This window comes from Ahaetulla prasina, chromosome 5 (assembly GCF_028640845.1).
Source record: "Ahaetulla prasina isolate Xishuangbanna chromosome 5, ASM2864084v1, whole genome shotgun sequence".
Taxonomy (NCBI): domain Eukaryota; kingdom Metazoa; phylum Chordata; class Lepidosauria; order Squamata; family Colubridae; genus Ahaetulla; species Ahaetulla prasina.
The window spans coordinates 113,708,376-113,729,496 of record NC_080543.1 but is presented as its reverse complement, the minus strand read 5'-3'; positions in this window follow the sequence as shown (position 1 = coordinate 113,729,496).

Sequence of the window (21,121 nt, the reverse complement as noted above, 5' to 3'; positions counted from 1 at the left end):
TATCATACACTTCTGCTCTGTGAGCTCCATTGGTGTCCAGACTACCTCTGAGTTAAATGCAAGGTTGGCTTCAATCTTTAAAGCTCTTCATGAGATGAGGCTGAATTATTTGAAGAACTACCACTCCCCAATCATATCGAACCATCACATCAGATTAGCAGAAGAAGTATGCTACAGGATACAGAGAGAGAGAAAGAGAGGGAGGGAGGGAGAGAGGGAGGGAGAGAGAGAGAGAGAAGGAGGAGGGGAGGTACGGAGAGAGAGGGAGGGGGGAGGGAGAAGGAGAGAGAGGGAGAGAGGGAGAGAATCATGTTGTCTGATAACCTTGTACGCTGCCCAGAGAGTCTTTTCAAGGGATGGATGGCTAGATAAATTTGATGAATGAAAAAAATAATAAAAATAACGGGATACCTATTATTCACAAAGCTACAAAAGTATAAAATTGCTGTGATTTTACACCATTTCTGAGATTGCATTACTAAATAAATGATGCAAAAGCAATGTATTTATGCTGATGTCATGCTGCAAAAATAATGCAAATGACTTTGCTTGTATTATTCTGTATTACATGTATAAAGCCACCATCATGTAAATAATGCAAATGATGCATTACATTGAGATCTGGTAAATCACATTTTAACTGCAACATTTTTTTAAAAAACAAAAACAAATTTTACATAATATTTTTGGTTAAAAATTAAGGGAGCAAACCTGGCAGGGACAGTTTCCATATTATCCAATCATATATAATTTATTTATTTATTTTATTTATTTATTTGTCAAACACAACAGTATATATAAGTATAAGTATGAAATAACCATGTGAATTGAATACAATCAAAGGGAACATTAGGACAGGAATGGTAGGCACGCTGGTGCTCTTATGTACGCCCCTTACAGACCTCTTAGGAATGGGGTAAGGTCAATAGTAGATAGTTTTTGGTTAAAGCTTTGGGGATTTTGGGAAGAGACCACAGAGTCAGGTAGTGCATTCCAGGCATTAACAACTCTGTTACTGAAGTCATATTTTCTGCAATCAAGATTGGAGCGGTTCACATTAAGTTTAAATCTATTGTGTGCTCGTGTATTGTTGCAATTGAAGCTGAAGTAGTCTTCGACAGGAAGGACATTGTAGCAGATGATTTTATGAGTTATACTCAGGTCATGCCGAAGGTGACAGAGTTCTAAATTTTCTAAACCCAGGATTTCAAGTCTGGTGGCATAAGGTATTTTATTGTGATCAGAGGAGTGCAGAACTCTTCTTGTGAAATATTTCTGGACACGCTCAGTTGTATTAATGTTCAAAATGAGGTGCGAGTTCCAGACAGGCGAGCTGTATTCGAGAATTGATCTAGTAAATGTTTTGTATACTCTGGTTAGTAGTGTAATCTTTCTGGAGAAGAAGCTATGCAAGATTAAGTTTACAACTCAGCCTTTTTGGTGCTGTAGTGCAGTGGGCTTTGGCACTTAGATCGTTTGATATGAAAACTCCAAGGTCTTTGATGGGGTGAGGGTCAACTACAAGGTAATGTCCATTAAGCTTGTATTTAGTGTTCTAATTCTTTTTTCCAATGTGTAAGACAGAACATTTGCTGGTTGAGATTTGGAGTTGCCAAATTTTTGACCATTCCGACACAAAGTCAAGGTCTTTTTGAAGGGTAATCGCATTGTTGGTAGTGTTAAATAGTTTAACATTATCAGGGAAGAGAACACAATTACTTAAATATGGTCACAGAGGTCATTAACATATAATATGAAGAGTGTATATACCCTTATACTATATTGATGCTTATATACAGTATCCCTATTCCTTTTGCATTCAATGCATGAAAAATATTCTATTCACCTACTCCAGGTTTTTCTAGCTAAATTTTTTAAATTTCAATTACCATTGTTTCCCTACACAATTAAGAAGTATAATCAAAATGGCAAGAATGATTGATAGTAAGAATGATTGATTAGTCTTTTGAATATGTGCTTTGACACATCAGCAATGTAAAATCACTGCTATTATAAAGAGATTATAATAAAGTGGTCCTTTATTTCAAATTTCATGAACTGTTCATTTGAAGCTTAACATAAATCTTAATTATTTCTTTCAATTGAAGGAATTAGGTCCTTTATATGAAACAGCAAGAGCGACCTTTACTTCTGGATTGGAATGTGACTATTTCTATTAGTCAATCATTTTATAAATCCATTTTATAAGCAGATTAATATTTATAAATTATCTGTACACTAAGAAAATGATTGTGTTCCGGAGAGTAAGATTCCTCCACAGTTTTAATGTATTGTTTAATGTATTTTCAAGTGCTTGACTCAGACAATTCCAGCTAGCATAAAATCAGTTAACTCTATACATGAAAGTACTTCTGCAGTATTTATATACTAGGTAACTTTTTTTTTTTAAATTATGGAATCCAAGACTGCAAAGAAGTTCAGTTATTCACCTAATAGATACTTCTGAAGACTGAAGATGGTTAAGGTTAAATCTTTCTATTTTACTGTAATTCAATCAAACATTATTTTACCAACTTTCTACAGTATAAGTACAGTATAAGATTTCAAAAATATCATTCTAAACGTACTTGAAGGCTCTTTATTAAACAATAGTTTCCTGGACTTCTCTAGGCATTCTGCTGTATGTTATTTTTGTATCACCCACACCACAATATAGTGGGGCAGGAATGAGAAGAAAGAGGTAAATTGGATAAACTGTCCTATTATTCCATCTATGGTGGTGTTGACTCAGATAGGCTACCATTAGATTTAACTTTTTTTTTCATTGAAAATAAATTTCAACTTCCCTTTTGGAGCTATTGTATAATAAGGCATACTGTAAGAAGCCAGGTGTTGGGACAAGTCAATTGTCTATCTTAGATCAATAATCCATATAATTCAATAGTTCATCTAGAGCAGGGGTGTCAAACACAAGGCTCATAGGCCAGATCCGGTCTGCGGGCTGCTTAGATTTGGCCCATGGGGCCAGCCTGGCAACAGCAAAAGATAGGCCCACAACCTTCTGCCAGCAAAAATGGAGCTCCGGGGGACATTTTCATGGCTGAAAATGGGGCTCAGGAGCCCATTTTTGCTGGCAGAGCGCTCAGGCTACCACAGGCACCCCCGACATGAGTGATGACAAGCTGGCCACACCCACCCTGGCCAGGCCCAGCCCAGTTCCCTAAAGTCAAAGCCTACTCGAGTTTGACCCCCCTCCGACCTTCTTTGTAGCCCAGAAATGGAATTCTACTACATGTCAATCTCTGAGACAGCGTGCCATTCAAAGTGGCCACAATGTGCCATTTCGGAGTTGCCACACACGGACAGGGGGAGGGGAATGCATGGAGCCACAGATGGGTGTTGGGTGATGAGACTCACACTGGGAGAGGAGTCAGGAAGGCAAGCCAGCTGTGGTCAGTTCAGAAGCCATCCAGGCCTGAAGAGTACTTGTTCGAGCCGGCCAGGGAGCAACTGGGCTACAGCAAGAGTACTTGCTGGAGCCATCTGGGAGCAACCAGGAACAGGAGGGTGGAGTGTGCTGAGCAGGGGTGAAATTCAGCAGGTTCTGATAGGTTCTTGAGAACCGGTAGCGAAAATTTTGAGTAGTTCAGAGAACCAGCAAATACCACCTCTGGCCCCAGAGTGGGATGGGAATGGAGATTTTGTAATATCCTTCCCCCAGGAGTGGGGATGGAATGGGGATTTTGCAGTATCCTTCCCCCAGGAATAGGGTGGGAATGGAGATATTGCAATATCCTTCCCTTGCCAGGCCCACCAAGCCACGCCCACAGAACTGGTAGGGAAAAAATTGGATTTCACCCCTGGTGCTGAGTCTGTATAGCCAGCTGGCTAGCAGAAGCCAGTAATGCTGGCTAAAAAACTCTTTTACTGTATTGTTCACCAAATGCCAAGCTGAGACTGCAGGAAAGAGACCCGTTCTACTCACAGTGTGGCCTCTTCTTTTGCTGGCTTGGTTTGGAACTGTGACACTACAATTATCAGGATTGAATCTATTCCCTTTGCATCCGTCACAGGCACCTCTTTCATTTTAAACTGAAGGCACATTTCTGTAATTACACCACAGTCTTGGTAATGTCCCAAGTCATACTGAAGTAAACTGCTGATCCATCTAGTTTAATTCTAATTTTGATTAGCAATGCTGGTCCAAGATTTCAAGCAATCTTTGGAAATGCCAAGTGACATCTGAGAACCTTTGCATGCAAAGCATGTGCTTTAGTAACAAACTCTAGCCCAACTTGTGAGCTGGTAGCTGCCCGCATAATATAGTGGCAGCAATTCAAGTGCCTGAAAGTTTCATTTTGGAGTATCTCATTAAACAAAGCAAAATAGATCAAACCAACAAAACTCTTCTGCACTTGTGTCTGTATTTCTTCAAAAGATCTAAAAATTAATCTTGGAATTGAATATATCTGTTGCATCTCTGTGCTTATCAGGAAAAGGAAAAAAAATCCTCTTGTCACAGAACCATGTTATCATGTTTCACTTTGGTAAGCTTAAGCTAAATTAGTTCTCTCAGTAAGTAGGATGGATATATATATATATATATTCGGAGGTTTTCACGTGTGTTTGTATGTAGGTCTTTGGTTGTTCGGGTTTTTTCCCGTGTAAAATTGGAAGTATCTTGGTGATGTTTCGACGAAGTCTCATTCGTCACCTTCAGGCTGGTGTTTACTGCTTCGTGCTTCTAGGAGCAATGTGTGATCACAGCTGTTTCTTCCTTTTAACTGCCTAGTGGGGGTTTGAACTGATTGGTTGGGAGCTTGGCCGTGTTCTGATTGGGTGGATGTGTGTTCTGATTGGTTGGGGGGTTTGGCTGTGCTCTGATTGGATGGTGGGGATGGCTGTGCTCTGATTGGATGGGGATGTGTTCTGTTTGGGGGGGGCTTGGTTGTGCTCAGGTTAGTCTGAGTTGCAGGGGGATTTGAGTTGGTGAGCTGCATTGCTGTTGTTTGGCTTCACGTTCGTGGTTGTGCTACATCTTCATGGTGGGTGTCAGTCTGCTGCATGTATGGATTGGAGGGGTTTGAAATGGCTAATGGTGCAGCTGCGGTCTGGTTTCTGGTCCGTGGTCGTGCTTCATCATTGGTGTGGGTTTGAGTCTGCTTTCTGCGTGGATGTGTGGTGGTGACATGCTGTGTGGCACTCGTGAGTGTGGGTCTTGCGTCATTCTTCATGTTAGGGACTCGTTTGTCGATAAGGGCGGGTTTCCAAATGGCTGGTAGGTGGGAGGTATCATCTCATTTATTCATGCTGTGTGGGCGTTTTTCTATCTCGATGGCTTCTCTGATTATTCTGTTGTTAAAGTGTTCAGTTTTGGCAATAGTTCTGGTATTTTTAAAGTCAATTTTGTGTGCTGTGGCTTTAAGGTGTTAGACCAGGGAAGAAGTTGGTTCCTCTTTTCTGACTGAATTCTTATGTTCTTCAATGCGTGCACTTATTCTTCTGTTGGTTTGTCCTATGTATGTGGTGCTGCAGGCAGTGCATGGGATTGGCACTTGGGTGAAGAGGGATATGAAAGCCCAGCGATCTACTTGTGACCTTCGATGTCATATACCTCTTCACCCAAGTGCCAATCAAAGAAGCCTTAACAGCCATCCAAAACAAATATAACCCCCCCAAGCACATCCTAGATCTGACCAATCACTGTCTATCCACACATACTTCATCTATAACAGACAAAAATACAAACAAACAGAAGGAGCACCTATGGGATCACCCCTCTCACCTGTCATTGCAAACCTCTACATGGAACACTTTGAAACCCAAGCTCTAGAAAAATCAGACCACAAACCCAAACTCTGGCTCAGATACGTAGACGACACCTTCATAATCTGGCCACATGGGAAAGAAAAACTTGACAACTTCCTCACACACCTCAACAGCCTACACCCCAAAATACAATTCACCATGGAAACAGAAGCTAACAACCAACTTCCCTTCCTGGATGTCTTAGTCTACAGGAAATCCAATGGCTCCCTAGGGCACACCGTCTACCAGAAGAAAACACACACAAATCGCTATCTGCACGCACTCTCACACCACTACCCAGCACAGATCAACTCTGTAGCCACGACACTCATCTCCAGAACAAAATGCTTAGCTGACGAACAACACCTAAAAACCGAACTACACACTCTCACTAATGTACTAACATCCAATGGATTCCAAAGAAATAAGATTACCAAACTAATCCATAAAGAAACCCCCACTAAAATCCAAGACAGAGAACAAGAAAACGGCAAAGCCCTCCTCCCATATATAAAAGGCACCACAGACAGAATCAGCAAGATCCTCCACAAACACAACATCAAGACAGCAGTCTGCACAAACCAAAAAATATCCACCATCCTAAGAAACCCCAAAGACAAAATTGAATTAGAAAATCAAGGAGTATATGAAATCCCATGCACTACCTGCAGCACCACATACATTGGACAAACCAACAGAAGAATAAGTGCACGCATTGAAGAACATAAGAATTCAGTCAGAAAAGAGGAACCAACTTTTTCCCTGGTCCAACACCTTAAAGCCACAGCACACAAAATTGACTTTAAAAATACCAGAACTATTGCCAAAACTGAACACTTTAACAACAGAATAATCAGAGAAGCCATCGAGATAGAAAAACACACAGCATGAATAAACGAGATGATACCTCCCACCTACCAGCCATTTGGAAATCCACCCTTATCGACAAACGAGTCCCTAACGTGAAGAATGACGCAAGACCCACACTCACGAGTGCCACACAGCATGTCACCACCACACATCCACGCAGAAAGCAGACTCAAACCCACACCGATGATGAAGCATGACCATGGACCAGAAACCAGACTGCAGCTGCACCATTAGCCATTTCAAACCCCTCCAATCCATACATGCAGCAGACTGACACCCACCATGAAGATATAGCACGACCACGAACGCGAAGCCAAATAACAGCAATGCAGCTCACCAACTCAAATCCCTCTGCAACTCTAACCTGAGCACAACCAAGCCCCCCCCAAACAGAACACATCCCCATCCAATCAGAGCACAGCCATCCCCACCATCCAATCAGAGCACAGCCAAACCCCCCAACCAATCAGAACACACATCCACCCAATCAGAACATGGCCAAGCTCCCAACCAATCAGTTCAAACCCCCACTAGCAGTTAAAAGGAAGAAACAGCTGTGATCACACATTGCTCCTAGAAGCATGAAGCAGTAAACACCAGCCTGAAGATGACGAATGAGACTTCGTTGAAACATCGCTAAGACACTTCCAATTTTAAACGGGAGAAAACCCGAACAACCAAAGACCTACACACACACACACACACACACACACACACACACACACACACACACACACCAAAGGCACAAAATGCAAAACACGAAGTGTATGTTTAAAGGAAGGAAGAGTTCATTTGCAATTTAAAAGTAAAAAGACAAAGTACACATTTCTAAAATCAGCACACACATTAAATATAGACAAATGTAACATTTTGTAGTTATTGTTTTATAAGCAGGTGGTTTATCACCCATCCTGACAACTGTCCCCACAGTGATTTTCAAAATATGCTTTTTCAGAAGGTAACTGGACTTTGTTTTTTTCTGTGAAGAGGTTTCATTTTCATTCAAGAAGCTTCTTCGGTTCTGGCTGTTGGAAGAATTATCCATCTGGCTCAGTTCCAATCAGGGAGAAAGGCACTGGAGACAAAATGGAGGCTGGAGGTTGATTGGAAAGATGGTTTAATGATGAAGCAGAACCAGAATGGGTGGTTCTGGGCAGCTGAACACATGGAGTTGGGAATGAGGTTTTTTTATACTTTCTCATAGGCTTTCCATTTGAGCTTCCTGTTCCTGTGCAAGAACATGTATTCTATTGGCTATTGTCCCATGATGCCATGTAGGGGTTATGTAGAGGTCATAGCTGGCTGTATAGGTGAAGTACCAATCCTAGGTGTTTGTCTGAGCTAAGCTTGGTTGAAGTTTGGAGAGTGATGCAATAATTCCTATTATAGCTTAATGACAGTGTTGGCTCTTGGGTGAGGGCTAATCTGCCTTTGTTCAGACTTTGTTGTAGGGAGTAATGGATTACCAAAGCTGCATTGGTAAAGCTGCCCCAGCTCAGTATCTGCTTGGGGGCAGAGGGTTGGGGCTCTGAGTTTCTGTCTCCCTTATGATTTTTTTATTTCTTTTTTAGGGGAAATATTTTATCCTGCCTTTTTAAAATATTCCTCAAAATATTTCATTCTTCTGAAGGGTGGAGGGAGGGTTTGGCTTTCCACATGGCTGAATGGTGGGGGATATTGTGCATTGAATATTCTATATTCCAAATATTGAATATTGAATGTCAGATCAACCATAACCAGGATGATTGAGAATCTCCATTAACACGAAAACTATTTTTATAGTTTTAATGTTATAACTATGGTTATAAGAGTTATAAGTTTTATTTTCATATATTTGAAGATGTTCAGGGTTGTGGGAGGATGTAGTGGCTGAAAATATGTATGTAATCTTAATGTATGAATCATGCTACACAAAAAAGCACTGCATTGTGAATAGATAAATATTTTCAAGGGGGGGGGGGCTGCTGGGGATTTTCAAGGTTCTGTGAAGTTAAGAGAACCCCCAAATCCCACTCCTGGCTGTCCCCGCCCCATCCACCCCACCCACCTCACACTACCCGCCCCTCCCAGGAGTCCCCATGCGACCCATTTTGGAGGCAGGTAAGCGCAGGGTGCATGCAGAGGCTCGGGGAGGGTGAAAAATGGGCCTACCGGAAGTTCGGGAAGGCCGGAAACAGGCCTATTTCTGGCCTCCAGAGGACCTCCGGAGCCTGGGGAGGTTGTTTTCACACACACCCACACACACACACACCCACACACACACACACCGAGGCTCAAGGAACCTCCGGAGTCTGGGGAGGGCAAAAATGGCTCCCCACCGGGGTGCAGGAGGCCAACTAGGCCAAGCCCGCTATGGACATGCCCACCCAGCAACCGGGCAGAGAATCCCTTGCTAAAATTTTTGAAGCCCATCCCTAAATATTTTGTATGGTTTTATTCTTTTGCAAGCTTGTGAAAACTCCTAATTTGCTTCATAAGCAACATGGGCAGAATTTGAGATTTAAAATATTTTGGTAGGAGAAATTCACCCAATCCCACTCATCTATATCTGTTGGAAGAAATATCCATCTGGGTTCAGTTCCAAGTGGGGACAAAGACACCGGAAACATGGAGGCTGCTTGGAAAGATGCTTTTATGGTGGTCAGGTTCACATAGCTTGAGTTCCTGAACAGAAAAGGGAAGGGATCCTGTGCGCTCCCTGGCTTTATGCTTTTTCTGAGCTTTGAACTTTCTGGGGCACAGGAAGAGTATCCTGATTGGTTGTCAGACTCCCAGGGGGTGGGGGTCTTAGCTAGCCTTGCTGGCTGATGTAATCTTCCCTGGTGTCATGTGGTGAGTTTCTGTTGCTAGGTGGGTCCTATTGTGTTGCAGATGATGGTCCCATTGACAAAGGTGGGGAGAATGAGTTTCTACCTCTGACCCATTGACAAAGGTTGGGGGGAGTCAGGAAGCTGCTTTGTCTTTAAAACATGTTTCTCCATTTCTCATCCAGGGAAATATATTCTGCCTTTTAAATATTTTCTAAAATATTTCATTCTTCTAGGAGGGGGGTGGGTGCTAACTTCCTACATATCAATAACAAGTATGTCTCTCTTTGTCTTCCTCCTTTACTGCGAATCATGGAGCTGCTGTTTCCTAAATCTGCATTGCTCATCTTTGGTAGCAAAGCTTCTAATTTTGGCAACATTTTTTTCCTCCGTTAGTTTATGACAGGGAAAAATATAGGAAAATAGATGTGATAAATAAGTAGAAATCTCCTTCAAAAACCTCAAAATTTTATGTGGTATATGATAAAGAAGCTAGAGTCCAGTTCATCTATTTTCCAAAGCACCAGAAGGCAAGGCAAGAAACAATGGATAGAAACTAAACAAGAAAGGAATTGGTCTAGAATTAATCAGGAATCTCCTAACAGTGAAAACAATGAACCAGTGGAACGGCTTGTTTTCTGAAGTTGTGGGTGCTCCATCACTGGAGGTTTTTAAGAAGAGACTGGACAGCCATTTGTCTAGAATCTATAAGGTCTCCTGACTGAGCAGGGGATTGGGCTAGAAGACCTCCAAGGTCCGTTCCAATTCTGTTATTCTGTCATCTGTTGTGTATATCAAACTGGCTGTTTCTGATTTTTGCAGGCAGGGACTTTAACAGGCAGAAGCAGTTCACTCTCAGAGAATAATGGAAGGGACAAAGCTTTTCTGAACTGCTCCAATCCAACGAGGATGGGCTGTGGAATCAGCCTATATCAGGCTGTGGAATGGGAGATTTGTAAGGGCTAGAAAAAAGAAAAGATATCCTTCCTGTGCTTCTGCAATTCAAGCAAAGGAAAGGAAATTTTAATTAAGCACTAGCAAGCATTTGCCAGGCTAATTAGACTCAATAAAATATAGGGCTGCTTTGCACCCCAAGGGGTCGTCTGACAGGAATTAGAAAATCCCTCCAAAGTACTTAGAGGACACTCAGGCTGAGTTAGCAGCACTTAACTAACAGCCTAATTCTTTGAAGTGTTATCACCAACCATCCTTGACTGTGAAGAATAGTAATAAGTTGAACAGCTTGGCATTTAGGCAGACTACAATACTTCTGTCAACTGCAAATTAGTGAGAAGAAAAAAGGTCTTGACATGTATATAGAAAGTCAACTTTTGCCAGAGGAAATAGGAATTCTATATTCATATTGCTATAAAAATAACAGCTTGTTAAGTGTTGGAGAGAATGATAAATGATTGGGGAACCTTCTAGCTTTAAATTCTTGTTTGCCTGGCCTGGAATCTCAGTAATTTCAGAGCCAAAGTAGATAATATACAAAACAGGGACTGTGCTACTCATCTTGGATTCTCAGGAGAACGTACATGGATGCATAAGCATGGCCACGATTCACGACCTCTCTCCTGTCGTGTTGCAAAACTGAGACACGCAAATGTGATTGGCAGATTTCATGATATAAATAACTTCATTGTGTGCTATTTCATTAAGTCCTATAAAATAATTATTAATTTGGGTCTACAAAAAAAAATAGAACCTACATTAGATCAGGGGTCTCCAACCTTGGCAGCTTTATTTTTATTTATTTTTATTTGTCACAACAGTATATATAAGCATAAGCATGAAATAACTATACAATATATAAGTATATATATATATAAGCATAAGTTTGTAATAACTATATTAATTGGATATAATAGAGGGAAACAATAGGACAGGAATGGTAGGCACGCTTGTGCCCTTATGCACACCCCTTACAGACCTCTTAGGAATGGGGTGAAGTCAATAGTAGATAGTTTTTTGTTAAAGCTTTGGGGATTTTGGGAAGAAACCACAGAATCAGGTAAGTGTGTTCCAAGTGTTAACAACTCTGTTACTGAAATCATATTTTCTGCAATCAAGATTGGAGTGTTAACACTAAGTTTAAATCTATTGTGTGCTCGTGTATTGTTGCAATTGAAGCTGAAGTAGTCTTCAACAGGAAGGACATTGTAATAGATGATTCTATGAGTTAAACTCAGGTCATGTCGAAGGCGGCGGAGTTTAAGTTTTCTAAACCCAGGATTTCAAGTCTGGAGGCATAAGGTATTTTGTTGTATTCAGAGGAGTGAAGAACTCTTCTTGCAAAGCTGGCTGGAGAATTCTGGGAGTTGAAGTCCACCAGGCTTAAAGTTGCCAAGGTTGGAGTCCCCTGCACTAGATGATGGCAAAGACAGTTTTCTGCATCTTTTTTTCTTCTTCTAGTGGTCTTCTTTTAAGGAATAACTAATAGTCCTGACCTATGTGGACAGAAAATAGTCATGGCAGGGAGAATACTGAAAGCTGTCAGCACTGGTAATCAGTCAGAAGTTGACTTTCAGGTTCCAACCCTTCACTGGACTACACCAAATTCTCATATTTCATGCCCCCTGGAATTAAATGTTTAACTGGTGTTCTTTGATGTGAGGAAATAGATTTTATTTTTTAAATAATAATAAACATACTTTGATATGGATCTGTTGGAAGAAATATCCATCTTGTTCAGTTCCAAGCCAGGAGAAAGGCACTGGAGACAAAATGGAGGCTGGAGGCTGACTGGAAAGAGGGTTTAATGGTGAAGCAGAACCACCAACCACATGGCTCTGGGCAGCTGACTACATGGAGTTGAGAGTGGGAGGGTATTTATATTTTCTCTTGGGCTTTGTACTTGAGGTTCCTGTTCCTGTGCAAGAACATGTATTCTATTGGCTATTGTCAGACTCCCATGATGCCATGTACAAATCCAAGGAGTTTATCTGAGCTACGTTTGGTTGAAGTTTGGTCTGCTGATGCAATGGAGGGGCTTCTTGGGCAATTCCTATTTTTGGCTGAGGGCTAATCCTACTTTTGTTCAGACCTTGCTGCAGGGAATGTTTGCCTAAGAATAGAGCTAGCTATCTCTTTAACTCTTAAGTGCTGAGATCTGCTGTGGGCTATTAAGGAAGGTGGGGTCTGCTTTCCAAGAGCATGTTTCTCCAATTCTCATCCAGGGAAATATAATATTCTGCCTTTTAATATTTTTCAAAATATTTCATTCTTCTAGGAGAGGGGTGAGTGCTAACTTTCTACAGATCTAAATAATAACAACAAAAATAGATCAATGACTCAGTGATGAGCTTTTGGGCTGACTGGCTATGACCTATATTTCTATCATTCTGACATTTTGCCAGAAGCAAATAATTGTTTCACTGATGCCAGCCATGAAAGCCTACACTGGTATGTTAAAAAAACATAATTTCCCCCTAATGTACTTTTCTTGAAATTAGCTTCTTCTGTACCCTTTTTTACCACAAAACAAAAGAAACAAAAATATTGATCCCAGTAGTGTAAAGTAACACATGTATCAACAATCTATAGCTGCAAATCAGATATAATTTTATCCTTATAATCTTGTTTAGTAATGTTTATGCCCTATCTATGTTCCACTCTTCTAGAAGTTTGGAAATAAGTCTTGAAGTCTTAAGTTTTTTTAGGTTACAGTAAATAACTGATTCAATATTTTCTTTTCATATGTGTCTTACAACACTCTATAGAGGCTGAATTGATTTTTGGAGAAACAAGGTTCTTTGTGTTTGTCACTTAAGAACGTGGAGAAGTATTAGCTCTGCAGAAAGAAGTTAAGTCTAAATTGTTTGAACTAGAAAATTGCAATAAGTTTTAGCTACCAAACCTGACCTACAAAAACCCACACGACTAATACGCACCTTTTAACCCCCCAAAAGTGGGTGAAAATCTGGGAGCATCTTATACGCCGAATGTAGCCCCACCCACCCGCTGCACCCCACCTTTCGGAGGTTGTTGGCCTAAAATCCTCGCTTCTGCGTTTTCCTGAGGATGCACAGCTATGCCATTTGCATTGGGGAGAAAAACGTGATGCATGGAGGCGATGCTCTTGCGAAGTGGGCACTTCTGCGCGAGAGGTGTAAGGCTAGGTGGCTTGCCACCCAGCCTGCCCCTTCTTCAGATGACCCAGGCTGAGGGCAGTTGGCTTCTGCTCCTGGCCCGGGAGGCTGATCTGGCAAGGAGGAAAGAGAAAGTGAGACTGTGGAAAAGGGGCAGGAAGAGGGCGTGCGGCTCTGAAAATTGCATGAGGGAATTGAGGAGGAAAACACCGGAAAACGCAATGCATGGAGGCAATGCTCTCCGCCCCCCCCCCGCCGCCCCCGATTGCCCGAAGCAATTCACAAAGCTGCAAGCCCTCCTCCTTTCCTTTCCCGGGCCAGGAGCAAAAGCTGACTTCAGAAAAACGGTCTTGCATCTTCAAGGAACTGGTGGCTTGCTGGGCACTGTGAAGGAGGAGTAAGGCAAGGCGCTACCACCCGAAAACTGTTGCCACGATCACTGCTGCCTGTAACCACCTGAAAATGTGTCATGTCCCACTCCTCCGCTGACGACCAGGTCGGGGAAGTCCGTATCAAGCGTGCCTCTGCAGCTCTGCCAAAGTCCTGTCAGAGTTCTCAAGGCAGTTAGGAGACCAGGAAGTGACTTCAGCAATCCAAGTTAGACTTTGCCTGACTCAGAGAATGCCAGAAAGCAGATCCTTTATATAGGCCATGGGGTGTGGCTCCATGACTCAGCACTTATCCAGGCCTGCCCCTCCCTTCTTTATGCTGACGTCACCTCTCAATTCTCCAGAAGCGAGGATCTCTGCAGCCTCCAGCTATTGGTAATCTGAGCTCATGACTGGCTTCACATTCTTCAGGCTCACATGCTGTGGGGGAGGGGTTTAGTTGCTCCGTTTGCCTGGGCATGGTGCCAGGACTAGGGGCTGAAGGCACGTCAGGCCCTTCGTTTTTCTCAGCCTGTCTGGGCATAGTGCCAGGGCTGGGGCCTGGAGGCATGCCAGGACATTCGTCCGAACTATCAGCGTCCGGCAGGAGATAAGAGGGGCCAGGCTGTTGCAGGGGGAGCGGGCGAGACACAACAAAATGTGATGTTCTTTCTTTGCCTCTGCACACCCCATTTTTGGAACTGGAGAGGCAGCGGAGATCTCCAGGCAGCGGAGATCAGGGCAACAATGTTTTTGGATGGCAGCGCCTTGCTTTTTTCCCTCTGCGCAGTGCCTGCTTCGCCAAGCAAGTCCCAACCTCCGCGCTTCCCCAGGCCGCTCCTGTTATCAAAATCCGAATGGAAATGAGGACGCCGCTGATCCTGATGCTGGTAGGCAGAGGCAGAATTCTTTTTTTCTTGTTCCCCCCCCCCAAAAAAAAATAAGGTGCATCTTATACTCCAGTGCGTCTTATACACTGAAAAAATACAGTATTCTGGAATTTTGCAGTTCTGTTCTGGCAGTCTTAACTGAGTGATGTGGTGGCCTAGGAGTGGAGCTCTCACCTCACAATCAAGAGGTTGTGAGTGCGATCCTAGGTAGAGGCAGATATTTCTCTCTCTAGGCACAATGAGAATATTTCTGCTGCGAAATCCGCATTGGCAAAAGGAAGGGCATCCGGCCAGTAAACACTCAGCTCCATTCAGTTGCCTCAACTCCACCCTGATGTAAGGAATTATAGGGTCATTAAAAGACAAAAAAAAAAGTTCTCACAGCCTTAACCTAAGTTAAAACAAATATATAATGATAAGTTTGAAAGTATAGAAATTAAATCTAAGTTTTCTGCCAGTACTTGTAATTTACCCAGGAAAATCTTGAAGAAAACTTCCACTAAAGAAATGTATTTAACATTATATAAATTCACTTGAAATAATGTGAAAAATATGGAAATTGAAAGACTGCTTAGAATATAAATCAGCCTCAGAGCTAAATCCATTTTAATCTGTCTTGTTCTTCCCTGTTTATATTAAAATAAAGGACAAAATCAAAATTGCTAATTAAGAAAGCTTCCTAGGAATCTCTGTATAAATATAAATAAAGAAGGAAAACATATCTTAAATTCCAAATGAGTTATCCTTGATGCTCTCTGAGCTTGGTTGTTTTCTTGCAGAGATTTCATTACCCAAACTAGGAACGTCATCCATGCACTCAACATCAATACACTGATGATGTTACCAGGTTTGGGCATATTGAAACATCTACAAGGAAACAACCAAGCTCAAAAAGCACCAAAGACCCTTCATTTCAACCCTGAGCTACAAATATTTTCCTCTATCACTATATTTCAAATCCTCATTAGCCTAAAATTATTTCTGAGAAGTTGCATATCATGTCCAATTTACTTGGTCTTGAAGGATTCCAATGTAGCTTCAGTTTGCTCACTCCATCAGAACAAATCGATGAATTGAATCTGATGGCTTCAAAATGCTTCATAGTCTTTCTAAGTATATAATAGCCTTTCAGCTACCTTTTGCAATCATTACATCATGCGACGTGCAATGTTTTGACTTCAGATGCATTTGCAAAAAAAACCCTGCCAATTAGATGGGGTGTGGAATGTTACGATCAGTTGTCCGATATTGATTTGAGCACATTATGTATGGGTTTCATCACTCATTCAGTTCTCAACCAATCAGAGCATTTTTGGAGAGACAAGTCTCAAACATTATATTCTTTCAGCTTTATTCCTTCTGGGCCATGATATCACCTTGAGCTTCAAGACAAGCCCTTCTCACCTGGAGTTACACAAGAGATTGCATTTAAAAATAGACATTGTTTACTGAACTTTACATGATATGCAGTGCTATTATTGACAGTAGAAGAAATTTTTACATGTGGTGCAAGAGGCAAAAAACACTGTTAAGTCTTTCAAGATTCTTGCACTACAGTATAGACCTTATCTGTTTCCTGATCGCCACTGCCTCAAAGGGCTGACGGGGGATAACAGACTATGAACAAGGTTTCTTGAACGAATGCTTTTTGGGTAGACTTAATTTATATGTTCTCTGTGGAAGAGTTGTATTTTAGAAGGGAGAGTTTTAAAAGGCCAGCAGAATTATATTGAAGACATTTGACAAAGCAGAATATAACATACAGTAGTGGCCAAAATTGTGGAAACCTTTTGGGGAAAGTGTATTTTTGAGGTTTGATAGCTAATATTATTATAATTGTTATTATTTTGGAGTTTCAGGATAATCATATTCCGCTGCTGCTGAACCCAATTAAAAAATTATGGAGCCGACTAAAGAAACTTGTTAGTCAGAAGCAACCCAGCAATAAAGCCCAGTTAATAGAAGCAATTATTCAATCTTGGTTTCACATTATAACAGCTGCAGAACTAAAAGACTTGGTTCACTCCATGGGAAGAAGTTGTAAGGCCATAATTCATGCTAAAGGTTACCCAACTGAATATTAACTGACATAATCATTTTTGTGTATGGTGATAATTTTTGTATATCTCATTTTTTCTACATGTTTCACTTTTTTTCTTTATATTTTAACTGCTATTCTAATAGCAAATCCTTCATATAAGTTATTGCATTACTTTCTTGATTAAATTATTTTTCCATTGATATATAATTTTATGGTACTACTTCAAAAAAAAGTGGTGTTATTAACTAGTTTTAGAAAATACTCTTTTTCCCAAAAGGTTGCCACAATTTTGGCCACTACTATAAACATTCAAAATAAGGAAAATCAAAACTGTTACTCCTGTTACAGAAGTACTCACATGATTACACTACCATGTCAATTTCTCTATAGGATGTCTGTGCACTGCTAATAATATAACGGGCCAACAATATTTTGGAGTGTAGTAATGAATGATGACATTCTGCATTCTTGCCAATCCATTACCAATGCAAAACCAATGGTTAATGTTTTTTCTTCAATTTCCTTCCTTATGTGTGCTTCTGGGGAAAAAAATAGAAGGGCACAATAGCAGGGAAAACTGCACAAATCCTGCTAGTCAGACAGAAGATCTCAAAAACCTATCTGTGTCTCAATCTGAAAAGGATTTTCTTCAACCCGTTTATCAGGCAAGGCTGCATAAGCACAAGGCAAGAATAGCTGAAAGGTTCAACATAGATATATAATCAATATTGAATTATTTGCACTGGATGTCAGCTGTTTTCTGGGCTCAATATAAGGCATTTAAAGCTCAATAAATGTTAGGACCCATTTATCTAAGGGACTGCCTGTCTAATTATGGAATTGTCTTATTATTAATATACACCAGAGAAATACCTTTGTCTAAAATTGATGAAAAGGGTTTCTTTTTCTGTGTCAAACTGCAGAATCCATTTTTTTGAACTGCAACTATCAAATGAGGTTGGCATTTTACATTATTTTGTGATGAATATGACTGCTCTTCACATTTTATAAGGTGGCTCTTAATTTCTTGTTTGAATTGTTATATGTTAGTTGTTTTCCATAAAGGGTTACAGAGTTAATCTACGTCAATCTACCAATGAAAAACAATGGAGTAATTAGATAAAATGAATTGCTTAAAGAATATATTGATAGAAGAGAATGATGGCAAAGGTCTCCCAAACAAGATTCATATTTACCGTAAGCCTTTAAAAACCTGAATCAAATGAACAAGGAGCTTTATTTAAAAAAAAAAAACCTTCTAAATTAACTTCTGAGCTAATTAATAATGTGTCTTCTCGCCTTTTCAGTGTTAACCACATCGATATTGTGAAACTCAGTTTGATGGCTTTTGAAAGGGTACTTTCAGCTCACTCTAATGCCTGAAGTACTTGCTTTGTTTTAGTAGATTTGTATAAGCAGGATTTTCAAAATTCAAACAACTGACCTAATTGAATTAAAAGATTTGAGAGACATAGGTTGGCTTTGGGGGCAATGTAGAAACCACAAGAACTTCAAACAAATACTCTCATTTTTTCAGTAGGTAAAAGAGGATAGTCTGGGGGTGAGGGAGGGAGGGAGGGGGGAAGGGAGGATCAGAAATAAGAAAAACTAGAAACTTTTCAACCCCTATATACAATTTAACAGAATGCATAACTATAGCCCTTCAGTTTTCTACCTAAAAATAACTAGTGGCCTTTATATCTACCAAATCTGTTTTGCTCTATCCAATATTTGATTTTCATTTCCAACATTCACAGAGGGGGAGGTTAATATGAGGCAGCTGATCCTAAAACCTGTATTGTAAATTTATGTCTGCCACCATGGCAGCTTTGATCCACTTCCCCCTTTGTGGACATCAATTTCCCTTTTAATGGTCTAACCTACAAATTTAAACTTGTACACCAGGATCATATGCATATATTTGATTTGTGTGCAGGCACACATGCATATCAAGTCAAGTTAACACATTGTCTAAATCAGCGGTCACCAACATGTGGTCTATGGACCACTGGTGGTCCATGAGAAAATTTTGATGGTCCGCAGAAAAATTATTTGCATTTTTTATATTGCACTAAATCAGGAGTCCTCAAACTACAGCCCCTGGGACAGATATGTGCAATGAATGTTTGTGTTGCTGCAGACTTTTCGGGGTCTTTTTGTGTGGGTCGGAAGGGGGAAGAAATTCTGATGCGGGGTCTGCTTCAGCCTCCTAGTGTAGGGCTTTGGGCGAAGGCTGGAGGGAAGTGCTGCTGGTGGTGAAGGGCCGGAGGGCCTTGTTCTAGTGGGACTGCATCATGGCCTGGAACTGGCTGACCATCTCAGTCCTCTAATCCTCCAGGCCCCTGTACCTGGCCTTACACTCCTGCAGGTCTTCCTTCTGCTTGGAAAGCCTATGCTCCTAGTCCTAAGTGAGGTGCTTCTGCTGAGCTTCCTTCTCAGTCAGATCCAATTTGAACTGAGCCAGCTGTTTTGCCAACTCTTTCTCATGGTGGCTGCTTAGCTCCAACAACTGCTTCCTGTTGGGACCCTAAGGAGCCCGGGTGGGTAGGCAAGAAGTGGCTGGGAGGGGAGCGGTGAATAGAGACTGGCGAGGCACTCCTCGACAAGAGTGACATCGAGTTGGCCATGGCCACCCAGTCACATGACCACCTAGCCATGCCCACCCAGCTGGTCATTAGGCAGATCATATTACTTGTCCACGGGATTTAAAATTATGAATTTAGTGGTCCCTGAGGTCCGAAAGGTTGGATCCCTGAGGTCTGAAAGGACCCCTGATCTAAATCAGGAATGTCAGGATTATGTTTGACCTCCAGAGGCTGGGGCGGGCATAGCCAGCTCAACATCACTCGTGTCAGGGGTGCCTATGGTGGCCTAAATGCTCTGCCAGGGAAAACAGGCTTTTGAGCTCCATTTTTGGCTGCCAGGGCCTCCTGCAACACTGTGCCAGCAAAAATGGAGCTCGGAAGGACCGCATTTTCGCTGGCAGAAGTATTTCACTTCCAGGTGGCCCTGCAGGCCAGATCTAAGTACCCCATGGGGCAGATCGAGCCCCTGGGCCTTAAGTTTGATACCCTTGATCTAAATGTTAATTCGATTGGTGTTTTGTTTTTCCTTACCTTCAGATTGGAATGCTATGCATTTACAGTAATTTAAACAAAACATTAAATCATCAGGTCATAACAGATTGGTTCAGACAACCTAAGCTGGTTTCATCTTGGCACATTGTACAAATCTAGCCAGTATGATTTGGTTATGGTCGGATGATGTCTAAAGCTACCAGAACCATATAATAAAATCCAGATTACCTTTGGAAGATATAGATTTAGATTTTCATGTTTTGTGACTTATAACTTAATATTTATCATCTCAGGTTAAGACTTCCAGATCTGGACTGAAAAACTCCAGATGAAACTTTACTTTTTTCATACTATTTTGCTGATATTAAGTCATCATTAGAAGTTTTGCAACTCAGATCTGGAATCTCTAGTAAAGTGATATGGCTGCCCTAATTCAGTCAACCATGTTTAAATTAATACTCAGTTAATGTGTTTAATGTGCTTGTGAAGCCAACTTTCGTATTTTGTAATTTGCAGTTATGCTTTTAGACTCCTGATTCAGTGCTAATAAGCAAGTGTTCTTGGCTTAGTTATAATGGTACTTTTTATTCAGTTTTATCTCATGGTGATATCCCATTGGGAAATTACTAAGAGAGAAGAAAACAACATTTAACTAAATAAAACCATTTTCTTATTGCTACTCTATGCTTAATAATAGTCTCACTGTAAAAAACACCACCACCTCATCTTATTTTATTTATTTATTTATTTTATTTACATTTATATCCCGCCCTTCTCCGAAGACTCAGAGCGGCTTACAGTGTGTAAGGCAATAGTCTCATTCTATTTGTATATTTACAAAGTCAACATTGCTCCCCAACAATCTGGGTCCTCCTTTTACCTACCTTATAAAGGATGAAAGGCTGAGTCAACCTTGGACCTGGTGGGACTAGAACCTGCAGTAATTGCAGGCAGCTGTGTTTTAATAACAGGCTTCTTACAGCCTGAGCCACACCGCGGCCCTCTTGTGCTTAAGACCCCCCACTTTGGTTAATATGCTTAGGACCCACACATGTAATTTAAGTTCCTGATTGTGATGCACTGAAGAAAATCACCCAAAATTCTTTGCATCAGAATCACTTGCATTTTCTGAACACTGACTTAACCTCTTGGTTAAAAGGCAACACAGAGGCACAATAATCTTCAGAACAAAAGCAAAGAAAAGTCTA